Raw genomic sequence first — 15,601 nt, 5'->3', positions numbered from 1 at the left:
ACGTCGGATCCAACGTGGCAATCTGACGTGGCAAAATTGTGACCAATTCATAAGGTCACTGACAAGATTTAGCCCGGTCCGATTAGGTGTTTTAGATGGGCCAAGCCCATTAATTCAGCCTTTTTAATATATTTTTTCTATCAATTTTTGATCGGCTTCATGGGCCAAGCCCAACATTTTAGCATTTTTTTCTAGGCCATGGCCTTTTACTATCTGTTTCTTTTTTGGGCCTCTGCCTTTTTTACGCATTTCTATTTAATTTTCAGCCTTAATTGCTGCCAGTATGTTTTGGGCCTCTTTTCAAAAGCCCAAATAGATTAGGTCCAGTAGCCATTTCAGTACTTCTTCCATTTGGACCATGCCTCTTCTTTTGTAGAATAGACATACACAATCAGCACAAATTCAATACAACATATAGTTTTTCAGCCACTTTCAGCCCAAGAATGCATTTCAAGTAAACAACGGATAATATAGTGAGTATATGTACAGAGCTACCAGCATTCGAGTAACATGTGCAACAGTACATCAAAATTCTCAACAAATTTAGCGTTACGAGTCAATAACATATAAAGCAAGTCGCTAAGTGGGGCTTCAAGCTTTCTCTGAATTTCTTCAGGTAGAATTCCTGTAAATGAGAGGAACATCCACATGTTTAGAGTCTCAACATAGGCAATATTTGTTAGCAATAAAATAGAAAAATTAACTCAAGAACCATGCAAGAGCCTAGGCTTTACTATCATTTTGACACCTTAGAGTAACATCCAAGAATACCGCGAGTTGATGCATTATTCTAGCATAACCAAATTTGAAACATCCCTTGCTGTTCTATTTTAACCTTACTACTACCTCTGTTCCCAAATATATGAGATCTTGGTTCATTTCAGTAATTTAGAAAGAGGGGTGATGGGGCACAAAACCTTGAGCCATTTTTGTGGGGTTGTGGCTGATGAAGGTTACCTTTTGGGGCCCCAACGGCAGCTCCGCCAGATGCAACAGCAACACCTCCAACAACCACAGCAGCAGCAGCACCAATAGTGACCTGCATGGCATTTCAGATCATCATTACAAAAGAAAAAATTAAGAAACAAGCAACCAATATAGCTTCAGCATTACATGTACATGTACAAAATTTAGCATTTTCTACCTAAGTACAAATAGCAAAATGGAACGGAGGCATGTTGATTATATTTGACAGGGCTAACTGAACAAAAAGAGAATATGGCACTGCGACTTGTTGAGGACAGAAATAATAATGTTTGATTCAGAAATTAGTAAAATGGGGATTAACTGCATGCACACACAAAGCTAATTGGCAAACAAAACTTATTGGTCAGTTCTCAACACAGAGCAAACTGGCAAATGATAATGTTTGTTACAATAATTAACAGGGCAGTAGCTCAACCTAAAGAAAGGCAGCAGAACTTATATGAAAGAAACCGAGTTGTAAGTGTATAAAGAGCGATCAATGATTCATTTCGGAGACATGGTAGTTTCTTCTAACATATTGTACTATCAAGTAATTAAACTCTCACAAGAAAGATGCCCCACTAAGAAAGCTGAATGGGTGACAAACTGAATAGTGAAACAAGTTGATAGTTGTACACTATAGTGTTTACACACAGTCAAACTGAATGAATTTCAGATTATGTTGCATGCATTTGCATAGTGAGTAGGTGTTATTTCTGAACACTGGCAATGTGGTTGAACATAACAATACTAGGAATGAGACACACCAAACAGTGCAGATCAGTGATGCAATATAGCACTGTAGGGGAAGGGGACGGGGAAGCAACCAGCAGCAACAGTAAGGCCAGGGAGGCAACCACTTCAGGGGCTTCCTCTTATAATCACTCTTGTGCTCCAGTGAGGCGGTCACCGACACCGGCCTCTGCGCGACGCCGCTCGAGGGGAGCGCTCCAAAGGGGAGCGGACCTTTCGCTGCAAGACTCATGGATGGTGCCATGTTTTCTCACTAGATGAAATGAATGAAGATGTCATCAGCAAATCAGAGATAGAACATAACTGTTGTCGTCAGCATCAATTAGAGGGAGAAAAAATTAATTCTTGTAAAAGCAAATTTTGCACACGGCCAAGTACTTTTCCTAAGTGTTTAATGCTCTGTATCATCAATTCAGTTGGACAGAATCGACCAATGGTACGAGAAGTAGTCCTATCAGAATCGCAAATCATAAGAACACAACCCCTAATAAGCCCAAAGTCTGAACAATTCGTTTATTTTTGGACAGTGGCTACCACCAAGCTTTGGAATGTAAAATGTTTGCAGCAAAAAGGCTTGCTCCACCAGAGATTTCTGCTCGTACCATTGTAAAATGTTTGCAGCAAAAATATTTGATTTCTAAGCACGAGCTTATGCGACCACATTTAGTACATAATGTGTGTGTTTTTGGCCTCGAGCATCTACCAAGTAAAATTACTACCCACAAGCAGCCTTTAGAAGTTCAGTCTTAGACAAGCCAAAGATTACAATATAAGTGCCAGACCCAATTGTAGCGAGCCATACCGCGTAATACGCCTTCTTGATCTCACCCTGGTCGGCGTCCTTCTTCACTCCGAGCACGTCGTAGTAGTCCCTCACCACCATGGGCCTGGTCCCTGCACGCAGCCACAGACCTCAGGGCAAGCTCACCAAACCGGGAACAAATGAGAACCACAAGGATTAAGGTACACATGGCATTTTCCCAGTATGCAGTCACTAAATAAATGAAAGGAGTATGACGGAAATACAGTAAAATAGTCCAGTTCACTTGTCGATTAAGAGACTAATGAAACCGGTCACTCTAAGCATACTAGAGCTTCAAACCTCAAGCTAAACAGGGTAATACTAGTGCATAAAAAACCTCAAGCTAAACAAAATATGCAGTACCTAGGAAGTAATCATCATATTTTCACAAAAGCAACATGCAATGCAGACATATATACTCATACAAGAAGATCACTGCCTGCAGTTTTATTTAGATGACATACACTTCAAAAAACTTAAGAGAAAATATCTACACCGAGCAATTTACTTCATGATTAAGCAAGCAAGTAGACATGGCATCAAATCAAACACAAGCATAAAAGATCTGTCAATCTGCATCATCAGTAGAGCTACACAGCAGCAGGACATTTCAGTAGCAGGGTTACACACCAATCAATGATCAGAAAAGACACCAACATCGTGTCCTGTCCTGGATAGTGGAGCACTGCAGCGGACCAACAGCAAGCAACAGAGGCGTCTTGCATGTACACGTACACAGATTTTGCTCTGCTCAAGCAATCAACGAACAACACGATAGCAATCAGATACATTCAGATTGTGTCAAACTGAACCAAACCAAAGCAATCAACATCACCAAGTTGTGTCCGGAAGAATCGCGTGTGTTTATGTGCACATCAATCCAATCAAATATAATCAGATGTGCAGGGGGCCGGGTAGAACACCACTTGAGATGGGGAGGCGCTCACCACTTGAGATGTGCAGCAGCCACGTCCGTCACGGGGGGGTTGCTTCTTCTGGTTCCATCTGCAGCAGCAACATGGTGCCCCTTGGTGGTCGGAGGTATGTTCGCTTGCCATCCAGAAGTTGCTTCCAGTTTTTGAACTGTGAAAAAATATTCATTTTAGTTGAGCGGCACTGAGTCATGCCAAGAATATCATGTGGAAGATTTTTGCTTTGACCGCTCATGAACAACAAAGTGTACATTTTCATCATCTGGTACTTCATCCTAAATAATTGCAGATCCATTATTCTAGCACAAATAAGGCTGATAGTATGCTATGTTATTACACAAAACAAGCGTGGTTACTGATTCGGACTCCAGCGAATACAATCAACAAGTACAAAAGTAATCGCGCACCATTATGACTGACGAGACATCCTTCTCTAGGTTCAGATTCAGAACAATTGGACAAACAACTCAAGTGTAACACAAAATTCGGTAGTGAAGTCATGGAATTGAACTAAGAACTAGCAGCAAGGGAACACAGATTTGCACCTCATCATCTGCCACCTCCTTCTCATCGTCCTAGAAAATGGCAGAGCATTACTTCACTTGTAAAATGTCCTTTCCAGCACAAATAGGGAGAACCGGGAAGCAAGAAAAATGTTTAGGTTCTCTTGCCATGAATATCCTTAGGTTACCAAGTCAACCGATTATACCAAGAACTACTGGCAGGACACAATTTTGGGTATATTAGAAAATCCGACCATTTGTCCCTCGGCAACGGCAAGAAATATTGTTAACAGAATATTGTTACACTGAGTATTGTCCTAGTGTTAACTGAATATTGATCCCTAGTGTTGACTGAATCTTCATCTAAACTGAATACCGATCCTAGAAATTGCTTGCACATAATACTGGATTAATGCATTTGTTCAGTATAGCGGAGTCCTGAAACAAGCAATGATATTTTATTAGTGTTGAACAAGCAACTCTAGTCTAAATTTGAACAAGCAATGGTATTTGTCAAAACTGGAGATACAGTCAAAACTGTAATCACAAAGAATGATTGAACAAGCAGTGGTCATTTCATCCCAAACCTCTCAGCTTCACACAACTAAATCAATGTCCCGAGAAGGAATCACCAGAAATTTTACCACATACAGTACAAGCACAACAAAGTAGCATACCGAACAGCAGAGCAGGTAGCGGGGAAGGAGAGGGGGGCTGAGGAGCGGCCGCTTACCTTGGCGACATAGTCCATCTCGAAAAATTTGAAGGTGATGCCGAGGTAGCCGAAGAGGACGGAGACGTTGGAGCAGGCACGCGAGAAGTCCCCCGCCGCCATCGCGGGCTGCTGCTGCGGCTTGGCGACGACCGCGAGCTGCTCGAACGATGCACCGATCCGCCGCAGCGGCTTGTCCGCCTCGTTGGACCCCATCGGCATCGGTGGTGCTTAGCGCCGCCGCGGTGGTGCCCACGGTGCCGAGGATCTCGTGGTTTCTCAGGGACTGGCTCGCTGCCTCCAACACCGCCAGGGCCGACGCTACCATTGCGTCGCCAGGGCCGCAGCCACGCGGTCGACGGGCGCCACGCGGATGCGATTGCGGATCTGGGCCCCAACGCCATGGACCCCCTCCGCCAAGGGCACCCTGCCGCCAGCCGCCACGGAGGGGTTGGCCATCGAGGAGGAAGGGGTCTCTGGCTAGGGTTTCGGCTGGAAGTGGGGAGTGTCGCTCGGCTTGACATGGAGGAGGCCGGGATTGGGGGAGAAGCGGTTGGGTATATCCAGAGATCCAGAGAGGAGGAGAGGAGGAGGAGTCGTGGGTTGGGGGTGATCGATCCAGAGAGGAGGAGCAGGAGTCGTGGAGTTGGAGGGTTGGAGGGGATCGATCCATATGGATCTCGCCGGACAAAGGGCACCGGAGTTGGTGGCGGACAGAGGGTGCTGGAGGTGGCGGCGGCCAGGGAGGAATGGAGCGCTAGGGTTTGAGAGAGAGAGGAGGGCACAATGGGTTGGGTGCGGTTGGGTGCGTGGGAGGAGTGCGGGTTGTGGGTTGGGCAACGTGGGTGAGACAGGCGGGCCGTTGGATCCAGGAGCATCCGACGGTGATTAGGCACGATCCGCGTGAGATGCTCCTGGACCAATCAAAACGCAGTATACCAGTACTACATTTTTTGACCATCTAAATTGGTCATAATCGACTAAAACTAAGGTGCTAAATCATATTGGCTATTTTATGATGTGAAAAATAAAAATAAAAATAAAAATAAAATACCTTCTCATGTTTCATCAAATTTGACCTTAGTTTTCAGGAATAATGACAAATCGAAATAAGACAAATATTTTTTAAAAGAGTTAGGAGAAATTAGTTTTTTAAATCATTTTCCATTTTTAAAGTGTCCAAAATGAGTTTTTTTGTGAAGGACATACTATATATTTGTTGTAAAATTGTACCAAATTAATTTTCTAAAATAATAGGCTATATATAATGCACAACTGACCAAATAGTTGAGTGTCCAAAGCTTTTATCCACCTCTCATGAAAAAGACAAATATCCGCCGATTCAACTGGAAGCGGGTCAAATTTGAACTGCAGCTGCCTCATAGTTTGCTCTTTATTTTTTCCAAAAATCATTTCTAGGTAAATAAGTATCTATTTAGTCATAGAAACACCAAAAAAATTCCAAGATTCAACCACTAGCTAGGAACGGTCAAGCCCGCCGTTTTGACCGCATTTTAAAACGGGCATAAAAAATTAAAAAAAAATCAAAAATTGGAAAACCTTCGCATTGTGTCATTATATGTGACCAAGTTTCCAGGAAAAATAATAAACTTGTAATACGGTAATTATTTTAAAAACGTGTTCTCAGAAATGAGCTATCATGCATGAAGATTCATGGCTTTCAAGCCAAATGATCAATCTTATGGCCACATTCATGGCATAGTTTGTTCAAATGATCTCATATTGTGCACAACGGTACATCTTGGAATTCCAAACAATGTTGCCTAAGGAAGTTTTCATTTTCTTTGCATGGAAATTTCAATTTTCATTTTCCGAGTGCCCAAAAGGAGGTTTTTTTGTGAAGGAACTACCAAATAATTGTTGCAAAAATGGACCAAATCAATTTTATAAAATACTAGGCCATATATAATGCACAATTGACAAAATGGTTGGGTGAAAAAAGTTTTGATCCACCTCTGGTGAAAAAGATAAATTGCCGTCGATTTAGTTGGAAACGGGTCAAATTTGAACTGCAGCTGCCTCATAGTTTGCTCTTTATTTTTTCCAAAAATCATTTCTAGGTAAATAAGTATCTATTTAATCAGAAATACATGGTTTTGATGGTGATAGATCGAGGTTTGGACGGTGGCCGAGGGCCCCAACTCTAGAGCGTGTAAGCTCGCATGCCCGCCACGTGGTCACCGCGTGACCGTGGCGTTGCCATGTGTTCTGGCCGGCCTAGGCATGTCTAGTGGGTTGGGCACTCCCCAGGTAGGTGCTAGGAAGAAAATCACAACATAAGATTCTCACAAGGAGACCGATTGATGCTCAAACATGAATTAGCAGCCAAGTGTTTGATTTGTGATACGGGAAATGCACATGGCTAATGGGCATGAGTTTTGGCTGAGGATGATCAGTTACTAAGAAGACCGTCTTCACAAATTTTCACCTCAAAAGGAGAAGCCTAGGTGGTACTTGCTTTACAAACTACCACACTGGACATAAATACGAATGTTGAAGCTGGGCTCAAAATAATGAATGGATTGAGCTGGCATTTGGTGGAGTATGGTTATTTGGGCATAGGAAAGCACTGTAGAAAATGGATACCATTTGGACATGCCAAAGTGGTACTTCCTTCACAAACTGCTGCTCTGATCAGAATAGGAAAATGAATATTTTTGAATTATTTTTGAACTAGGCAAGGAAGGTTTTTACATATTTGACGAAGATATGACCCAAAGAATTTATGAGATTTTTTTGGGAATTTTGGGAATAACAGAAATATAGGTTGCTTCACAACCTAGGGCAAAAACCGCCACATGGACATGACACATAGGCAAAACTGATGAGATGGCGCCTAGTCATCACAACCCACCACAATCTACAAGGCTATGACCATATATATTGGTCATTAACAACTAGAAATAAGGCAGCGGACTAGCACTGTTTGCTTTGTGACCTTTTCGTGTAAGGAAATTACGACCTTTCTGACCAAAATGGTCGCAATGGTTTAGGGTTTGGAGCCCCTCGAACAGCTTTTGACCAATTGGTCTGAAATGGTCATAGACCTATGACCAATTCTTCTAGGGTCACTGACAAAAGGTCACTAGTTGACATATTTCTTGTAGTGTAGTCACTTTCATATACTAGTCAGATATTTTCATTATAGAACTTGGCTTGTATATTCCGATGATGGGCTTCCTCAAATGCCCGAGGTCTTCATGAGAAAGAAAGTTCGATGGACACCCACTTAGTTTTCATGTTGAGCTTTCATACACTTATAGCTCTTAGTGCATCCATTGCATGGCAATCCCTACTCCTCGCATTGATATCAATTGATGGGCATCTCCATAGCCTGTTGGTTAGCCGTGTTGATGTGAGACTTTCTTACTTTTTTGTCTTCTCTATATATTTACCCCTATCATCTACTCTAGACCACCTATAGTGCTATATCCATGGCCCGCTCTCATGTATTGCGTGAGGGTTGAAAAAGCTGAAGTGCGTTTAAAAGTATGAACCAATTGCCCAGCTTTTCATCGGGGTTGTGCATGATAAATACTGTGTGTTAAGAAGACAGAGCACGACAAGATTATATGATGTTGTAGGGATAGCTTTCTTTAGCATTGATATTTTGAAAGACATGATTGCTTATTGGGATGCCTGAGTATTGATGTTTTTATGTCAAATTATAGACTATTGCTTTGAATCACTTATGTCTTAATATTCATGCCATGATTAGATACATGATCAAGTTTATGCTAGGTAGCATTCCACATAAAAAAAATCTTTTTTATCATTTACCTCTCCGCCGTATCTATAATTTTTGATTGTTTCATGCCAATATTATGCAACTTTCACATACTTTTGCCAAGTTTTTATATGATTTATTGGACTAACCTATTGATCAAGTGGCCAATGCCAGTTCCTGTTTGTTGCATGTTTCTTGTTTCGCAGAAAATCCATATCAAACAAAGTCCAAACACGATAAAAATTACGGAGAATTATTTTGGAATATTCATGATTTTGGGGAGGTGGAATCAACGCAAACGGAGGCCCACCGTGACCACAACCCACCAGGGCGCGTTAGGCATCCACTGGTGCGCCCAGGTTTCTTGTGCCCTCCTTGAAGGTCTGTTGGCGACCTTCTTCTGGCGCAAGAAAGATAATTTACGGAAAAAAATCACGTAAAAATTTCAGCGCAATCAGAGTTATGGACCTCCGGGAATTTAAGAAACTGTCAAGGACCAGATATGGGGAACACGAAACAGAAGAGAACGGAGAGGGAGATCCAATCTCGGAGGGGCTCCCTCCCCTCCGCCACCATGGAGGCCATGGACTAGAGGGGTAACTCTCCTCCCATCTAGGGGGAGACCAAGCAAGAAGAAGCAGGAGGGGCTCTCTCCTCCTCTCTCCCGGTGGCGCTGGAGTGCCACCGGGGCAAGGGTCGAGACGGCGATCTACATCAACAATCTTGCTACCGTCAACACCAACTGTCTCCCCCTCTATGCAGCAGTGTAACACCCCTTCTCCCCGTTGTAATGTCTACTTAAACATGGTGCTCAACTCCATATAATATTTCCCAATGATATTTGGCTATCCTATTATGTTGGAGTAGATCTGTTTTGTCTTGTGGGTTAATCATGATCTTGGTTGGTATGACTGTACATTTTATTTATGGTGTTGTCCTACGGTGCCCTCCATCTCGCGAAAATGTGAGGGCCCCCCGCTGTAGGGTGTTGCAATATGTTCATGATTCGCTTATGGTGGGTTGCTATAGTGATAGAAGCTTAAACCATAGTAGGTGGGTTGTTGCGTATGGGATAAAGAGGACTTGATACGTAATGCTATGGTTGGGTTTCACGACCTTAATGATCTTTAGTAGTTGCAAATGCTTGGTAGAGTTTCAATCATAAGTGCATATGATCCAAGTATATAAAGTATGTTATCTCATGCCTCTCCCTCATATAAAATTGCAAGAATGATTACCGGTAATTGTTATCGATTGCCTAGGGACAAATGACTTTCTTGTTGACAAAAGCTATCCACTTTTATTACCTTGCAATTTATTCGTAGTTTTATTCTCGCAAAGTACTCGTAATCTTAGTCTTGCAAAATAGTTTCATACTTGTTCTAGGTAAAGCAAACATCGAGTGTGCGTAGAGTTGTATCGGTGGTCGATAGAACATGAGGGAATATTTCATATGCCTTCAGCTCCTCGTTGGGTTCGACAATCTTATTTATCGAAGAAGGCTACAAACGATCCTCTATACTTGTGGGTTATCACCCAAGCAGCAACAAGCCTGAGCATATTTATGATAAAAATTATCGTACTCAGCATGCACAACCGATGGAGTGTTGACACCGTGCTTAAACATTACCCTAGGCAAATTATTTTCTGGCACGCAATTGCTGCCAGAAAACAAGGTGGCATGTGTTGACACAAGATTTGGGCATGGTCAAGAAGGTATTTAAGATTACCTCAAATGAATAATTGATCTACATGAAATAGTTCTATATTATTGATATGAACGTCTTTGAAGTTCGGGCCATCGCCATCCGATCTCATCTCAAGGGTCGAAACTTTGCTCAAAGTACTAAGATTTGGTATTCAGAGTATTATTCGGCTAATTAAGCCTCCAGGACGGCCGCAAATGTGGAAGCTTTGTACACAAATTGTCTTCATCGTCGAAGTGGTTGATTTTTATATAAAACTCGCTCCAATCCGAGTTCAAATGCAAATATTAGAGCCATTGTAATGCAAACCTGCCAGGAGGCAAAATATGGCGCGCCCCACCATACACGTGTCTAATGGGTAGCTCCACCAATCTGCTGTTTTTCGTGAGAGATTCGGCCCTCAGAATGATTTCGAATCAAAAAACGTTCAACATGAAAGATGTTTGTCTCGTTGAAAAGGTTAAATTTTCTTTTGGGATCATCTTCATCCGAGGTCCTTTGTCGCATGTGGGACCTAAAAACCGAACTGATTTTCCAGACTTACCTAAATCCGAGTTCGATTAATTTTGGATAGATTTGGACGTGATTTGGAGTCCTTTTCTTGTACGGGAAGTCCATCCGCCTCTTATATACCTATAAGGGGTGACGGGAGATTGAACAACACCCAATCGAACAAATCATCTACCACTTTTACCTTTACTTTTATCTCTCTCTCTTGTTGTTCTTCTTCCTCGTTCTTCATTTGTACTTGTTGCAGGGCGATGAACCTTGAGGCCCTAGGGGCGGTCTGGCCGACCTAGGGTAGCCCATAGCTACCGCGCGCCCTCACAGGGTCCCTCCCGGGCATGTGGGGTTTCGGGTCCTCAAAAGCGCCCGCTGGATTGTTTGCGTACCGTGCTTTCGGACGGGTCTCCTACAACATGAGCTGTGGTGCATCACCCTCGGCGTTGGAAGTACACGGTGACATGTTCGTGTGCGAAAACATCCTTCTTGAGAACCAATTGAGATTTTCTCAGATGGGCACTTGCATTAGGGCCCACTCACCTCATTTTCTCATGCCTCTCTCCACACAAAAGGTGACGTAGGGTAGAACCCTAGACGCCCGATATTTCACGTTTGGAGAGAATCCTACCAAGAACACGAATAACACGAGAGGGAAACAAGGGGAAAACAAGGGGAAACACAAGAGAATCACTCAAACCAACGAGATCCGGTCACACATATGCTAGATCCAAGAAACACAAAGAGATACACGGTCTGAAGCCAACAAAGGACGATACAAGTGGCAGTGAGGAGGTCTTGAATCCGCGAGGGATCTTCCCGTAAAGGGGTCTTCAATCCAGGTGGATCTTCTCCGAAGAGGCCTCGGTCTATCACAAGGAGGAGATCGGTATGGATGAGCAAAGCTCTATCTCAAATGAGATAAACTAATGCTTACCGTAACTAGGAGGAGGTGGGGGAGTATATATGGTCTAGGGTCACGAAGGGGTAAGTGGGAGAGAGTTTACATGGGCTCTTGGCCCGCATCTATGTAGGGGCGCCGGATGTCCGGGCTGGGGGCCGGATGTCTGGCGGCTCGTGAGGAGCCGGATGTCCGGGGTAGACTTGCCCGCTCCTGTGCTCTCTGGATAGGCGGGGCCGGATGTCTGGGCGAAGGGGCCGGATATCCGAAGCTTCGGGAGGAGCCGGATGTCCGGGGTGAACGCCGGATGTCCGGTCTGCCCTGGTCTGCTCTCTGGATAGCCGATGCCTGATTTTGAGGGCAGGGACCGGATGTCCGGCTGAGGCCGAATGTGCGGGACATGGCCGGATGTCCGGTATTGTAGTAGCTGGCTCTTCTTCCTTCGCTCCAGCGCACACTTGGGCTTGTTCCTTGGGCTCTCCATGGTCTCCTCGGGTGTACCTGAGTATGCATAGGGTTCACGCTTGAGGTAGCATCAATATCTCGTGTGTGGAAAGTGAAGGTTTAGAGAGGAACGAGTTCACCTTGTGTTCAATGGCATGTGGTCGAGGTCTCAACATGTGGGCACTTGGGGCTTGGGAGTAGTCTTAGTGTACATGGGGATGATCATAGGATGCTCCTCATCATCTCCCCTCCCTTGGGAAACATCCAACCTCGGATTGAAAACCTCATCACCATGGAAACAGTTGTCGTGGACGGACATGTAGTCGGACGGATTTGAAGAAATTGCGCAAGCCAAGTACTCCAAGATGTCTCCGAAGTGGTATACATGCAAAAAGAGCAAACACAAGCGACACTCGGAATTACAATGGTTAGCGCACACAAGGTGTCCATCAAGTAAGCATGAGGTCGTCCAATAGAATTGTTCATGAAAAGGCATGAGATATGATTATCCAAATGATGTAAAATGACATGTAAAGCATTCATGTTGTCAAATTCATTCGAGGCATGCACAAAGGTATTGTGAATATGATGATTGTGACCATTGTGCAAAATGATGTCATAATGGGATGGTGCATCAAAAGCATGAACATTGCAATGGATGCTCAATATGTTTATGTTATCATGCAATTGATTGTGGGCAATGTGATCATTATGGATGAATATGCCATCGAGGTATATCACAACAAATTTTCTAAGGAAATGCACAAGCTCATATATCATGGGTGACAATGAAATTGTTTCAACAAGGCAAGCATATATAATGTGAGTCAATCCATGCATAGGGTGCAAACTTGTGGTGAGTATGATATGTCCATCGAGCATGACATGTGGGAGCACAATCAACAATTATGGAGGTGTTTGTGTACCAATGCTCGATGTCGTGGCTTGAGTGGAGGTTCGAAGGTGCATCCAATAAGTCCGAGCGCTCCTCAATGTAAAGGTCCATAGAGCCAATCTCCAATGTCGCTCCTCCGTTCACGAGATGTATCATGTAGACAACAAGAAGGAAACTGCAATGAAAGAATGACCCATCCAATATGCATATTTGAGGATGGCTCAAAGGGAAGGAGGTCACCTTTATGAGGATGTCGAAAATGTTGGTGTCGCACATCGTGTATGCCTTCGCATGACCAAGTTGTCGCATGACAGTACCACCTTGTGGATCCTTCGAAATGAAAGAACATGACAAACACTCGGAAAAACAAATGAGTTTAGCGGAAGTGCAAAACCTATTATTCGTGTGGTAAGATACCCAACAAGTGTATGCATCCTGCTCATCATAAGAAAGTACAAGGGAGCATTTCATAGTATGGGGGCATATGATGCAAGAACAACCAGATAACATAGGCTCAATCAAACAAGAATGCATCACAAGTAAGGTGTCAAAGTCTCCAATATCAATAAGCGTAGTATGGTTGCACTCAATACAAGTGGATATGAAAGAGGCAACTAATGGACACAAGAGACAATGATCAAGATATATCATGTGAGAGGCATGAACATATATGTCATCAATCCAAGAAATCAAGTAAGAGTGGAACATGGGTGATGCAACATAGCAAGCAATCATAGCGATCAAGTTAAGCAAGCTAGTAGTGCGAAGATGCAACATACTAGAGGGAATCATGGCAAGCATGTCATGTGTGCAAATAGTGGTCATGAATAATGCACATGACATATCACAAGCATGAAAGCAAGATATGAGGAAAGTATCATCATTGTATTGACAAGAAGTCCTAGGTAAATAACAATGGAACATCATGACTCTCCAACACAAGAATCAACAATAGCATGAAGCACATGGTAAACATGGCAATAGCGACAAGTATCTCCACCAAGCATGCAGATACACATAGAAGTAGCATAATGGTGAATCATGGGTAGATGCAAGCAAGGGTCACAATTGCATGGCAAAATCATGTAAAGAGGCATAACATGCAAAGTGAACACGGTAGTATGGGCATAAGGTGAAAAGTGGTAAATAGCCCATAGCCGTGTGAGAGACAAGTAAAAGGGATGCACGTAGTCGTTGCGCAAAGAGAACGATGGTAAGGACAATTCACGTGATCCCAAAGCATCGTTGCTCTCAAGAGCTCGTTTCGTCAACTCTTGGGATTGAGAGGTTGACGAGTATATGTGAGTACCTACACAAAACAAAGGCAAAGGAAAAATTGTGTGTGCATGGTATATGTACACATCATCCATCATGATGCGCACATGCATGTGTCGGTTAGCACAAAATATCCAATGCTCAAATAAATGAGATGCGTGATATAGAAACATGTCATCCATCATAAGAGGTTTGTTGTTATGCATGGAATAATGGAGACTCAAATTGTGTAATGCATCACGAGAAATATGTAGAGCATTGTTATTCATGGAATGCATATGGTGCACGTAATTATGGGAATCATGCAAGCACTTGTGCAGAACTGGGCTATAGCCCCGGTTCGTAAGGGGCTTTAGTGTCGGTTCTGTAACCGGCACTAAAGGGTGGGGGACTAAAGGTCCCCCCCCCCTTTAGTACCGGTTCGGCACGAACCGCCACTAAAGTGCCACCACGTGGCACGAGCCAGGGCCGGGTGCGGGAGATCTATAGTACCGGTTGGTAACACCAACCGGTACTAAATGTTCGGGGGGTTTTGGTTTTGTTTTTTATTTTTCCTTTAGTTTTTTATTTTCAATTTAATTTAGAGATTGGCTTCACATTATAATGAGTTGTTAAATCATTAGGTGAAAGTACCGCAGATTAGTTTCAATTGGATGCATGCATGGATCGTAGCTAAGTGATCAAACTATATATGCCATATCCATATATATTACTTGATCACTTATTTTAGGTGAGCAAGTAATATGGATATGGCATATACTGGATCACTTAGCTAGCTAGGATCCATCCAGTTGAAACTAATCTGCAGTTTATTTCATAAATGATATAATAACTAATCATCATCATATTAATATAAAAACTATTGCATCATATATATCATCACCAACAAGACTAGTTAACGGTATACTAGCTAGCTAAAAATCATTATAGTCGTCATTACCACTATTTAATCATCATAATCATTACGGCTATCTAATCACCACCAATACCAGCTTAAAGAAGAAACATTCACTTGTACCAGAAGGAAAGATATCATCGAGTTCAACATGATCTTGAGATTAAGTTCAGGACAAAGAACACGGACATGAGAGCACAAGTACTAAGAGCATGCTAATCACTCCTGCTGCTCTCTCTCAGGTAAACTGGCATAGAACATGTATAGCTCTCCTGATTCATCATATTGGAGCATGCAGATGAACTTGTCTCCTAATCGTGGGTTGCGCTTCTGATTGTTGCTTCCTAGTACTTCTCTGCGATCATTCGCAATTTTGCTCCAGTCTTTCACTATTAAGCATTCTAGAAATCCTGAATGCACTCGTGTGCAATGTAGGATATATTGGCCGTAAGCTAACAATTGACATGCGACCGTTAGTCGAGATCAACTGACGCACAACTATCATCAGGAGTCCCTCTTGAAGAGAACATCGTACAGTATCATACTTAGCAATGAATTTTGGCTTAAA

This window comes from Triticum aestivum, chromosome 3B (assembly GCF_018294505.1).
Source record: "Triticum aestivum cultivar Chinese Spring chromosome 3B, IWGSC CS RefSeq v2.1, whole genome shotgun sequence".
Classification (NCBI taxonomy): Eukaryota; Viridiplantae; Streptophyta; class Magnoliopsida; order Poales; family Poaceae; genus Triticum; species Triticum aestivum.
This window is presented reverse-complemented; position numbering follows the sequence as displayed.